At 42.3% G+C, this 2697-nt stretch overlaps 1 pseudogene; it reads right to left on the bottom strand.

Annotated features, from left to right (window-relative positions):
- Nucleotides 1-841: 841 nt before the first annotated feature.
- On the bottom strand, nt 842-1855 carry LOC101579899 (annotated as a pseudogene).
- Between the last annotated feature and the right edge of the window lie 842 nt (nt 1856-2697).

The raw sequence follows: 2697 nt of genomic DNA, 5'->3' as shown, positions 1-2697 counted from the left end.
TGAACAAGGATCTGGCGGGCCCTGGGCAATCCCACTCACATGCTGGGACTGGGTTGAATCTTACTTTATTTTTTAAAAAAGAAATTTTAGCCTATATTAGAATGGTGTTAGGCTTTCTATATACCAATTTTGATAATCAAACCTTCTTTTAAATAAGAAATGATACTACAGAACTGCAATACTGGCCACTAGTCTTACCCTGACTTTCCATTTAAAGCAAGAAACATGGGAGCACTGGCAGCCATCACTTGATCCAACACACTGCTTCTTAGTTCCAAAAGCACTTGCAAAGAAAACCAGTGGTGGGAGATAAGGAGGAGAGGGAAGTGGAAGCGATTCGAATCAACTGGATACGAATATATATACAACTGGAACCCCATAAGTGTGGACACCAGGTCTCAAGAGGCTGCTGTTTAAGTTTATCATTTACTTAGTCACTTTTGTTTCCTCAAATACTAAGTATCAAAAATATAAAATATAAACCAGCTCTTGCACTGCACACTTAGAAGTGTACAATTCAAGCATTATAGAACTGTCTACGCACTGATAAATCCCATCAAATCTTGGATAATTCAATAATATACAAAATACCAGGGCACAGAAAGAACTAAAACCCACTTCTTTTGTTACACATAAGAGTCAAATACTCAATCTAAAGAAAAAATCACTTTGGCTCTCTTTTCCATCTCCATGTTGACATGCGTATTAAAATACTCCTGTATGATCATGTTTTTTCTTACTATTTGAGTCCGGCTTAAAACCTCTAAATGCCAGCCATCCAGACAAACAGGATAGCAGAAAGATTATCTCTTCTCCACCTCCCTAGCCCAGCAGCCCAATTTTATGACATGACTCCAAACGCTGGATTGTGATGACCAAGGACTACTAGATCCAATTTCTTCATAATCCTTTTTGGTGTGGCATACTTGGTAGAACTCAGGCGTAGAAGCCAGCATTGATCCTCCAAGCCAAACAACGTATTGCTGCATGTGGTGTGTGATAACTTACACATTAATTGATTTTGGCTTCAATCTACTGCCACTCAGTTCCTCACTTAATTTCAGCCTGGCATCTACATTTCTTTTCAGATCTCTTTGCGAGAAGGAGTCCAAAGTCCCTGAACATGGTTGAACCTCCAGTGAGGACAATATTCTTGTAGAGAGGACATCTGACATCAATGGGACAGTTCTGAGTTACTTCATCTACAACTTCTGAAATAGGTTGTGCAAAGTCTGAATTAGCAGACTCTGGATGAGAAAAGATTTCAGGTCCCAAGAATTTCTCATAACCAACATCAATGAAAAATTCTTTCTTTGAGACAGCATTGTTTCCAGTATACTGTTTAACCCACTTTGAATCCATCTGTGTCTTACTTATTAAAGTCTTTTAGTAAATCTGGGCATGCATAACTATAGTGCTCCTTCACTGCCTTAGCAGTTTCCAGGGCTTGTTCTGGAGGGATTCCCACTTCTCGTTCTCTCAACAGCTGCTGAATAAAATATGTTATATCTCGTCCCACAATTGGAATTTGCTAAATACAGCTGCCAGTCACATGCCCTTCGGCCACAGGAGCAGCATGACTAACACCATTTCTGCTACCTATTACTACACCAGGCGATGTCCATTCTCCGACTTGTGTTGAGGTCCAGGATGCAGCTAAGACAAGAGCAGCCTGCACAGCAATGCACAAGCCTGGAACACGGAAGGACTCAAACGTTATTTCAGCAGAATGTTCCCTCTTTTCTGGAGTATTCAGTGGAGGTTCAGTCAAAAGAAAACAATGGTCTTCAGGTTCTGCTCTTAAATATTTAAAGATCGCTTGCTCCATAAACCTTTCCATTAAATCCCAGTCTTCAACTCTACCATGGCAACTGGCCACTTTGTTGCTTATGTAGGTTTTCTCTTGCTTCACCAGCATTGAAGAAGTCTAAATCACAGCAACTCTCATCACCCTCCTCTGAGCTCGGTCACCTACTTTTGCTGACTCCTTAACTGCAATACAGGAAGGGATGATAAAATGTGGTTCTCTATTTCCAGCATAGCCTAGTTTTGTACACCCCATTCCACAGTCCACCACACAGGCCGGCCGCTGTCCCTCCACCTTCACCTTCTCCTGCCGCCTCTCGGGCCCAAGAACCTGCAGCAAGAGATAGGAGCTAACTAACCATCCACAGCTGGGCTGTGCTCTGTGCTGGAGGGAGCTGGGAAGCCACAGTGGGTGCCAGAAAGCTACAGGCTGGGTCAGTGGCTACCAGTTCTACAACCCGGGGACAGGCATCACCTCCTGCTCATCTCTCTCCCCTCCTCTCCCTCCTGCCCCACCCTACAACCTTTCCCCCAAAAAACCATCATTTTAAAGGTCATAGTGGTCTGTAACCCCAGCACTGTGAGAAGCTGGTATAGGAGGATCATAACTTCAAACTCTGTTTGGGCAATTTAGCAAATTATTGAAAGCTTATCTGAAAATAAAAGTTAAAAATTGGTTGGCGATGATGCTCAGTGCAAGCACCTTGTATCTGATCTTCAGTACCACCAATACCCAGAGAGAGAGAGAGAGAGAGAGAGAGAGAGAGAGAGAGAGAGAGAGAGAGAGAGAAACAGACAGAGAGAGGATGTGAGATTGTGAGACTGAGTTTGACTATGTTTATATGTAGAATTTCTCTTTAATGAATGCTTCTATTGTAAAAAATGATATTT

This window comes from Octodon degus, unplaced genomic scaffold (genome assembly GCF_000260255.1).
Source record: "Octodon degus isolate 3935 unplaced genomic scaffold, OctDeg1.0 scaffold00014, whole genome shotgun sequence".
Lineage (NCBI taxonomy): Eukaryota > Metazoa > Chordata > Mammalia > Rodentia > Octodontidae > Octodon > Octodon degus.
This window is presented reverse-complemented; position numbering and strand designations above follow the sequence as displayed.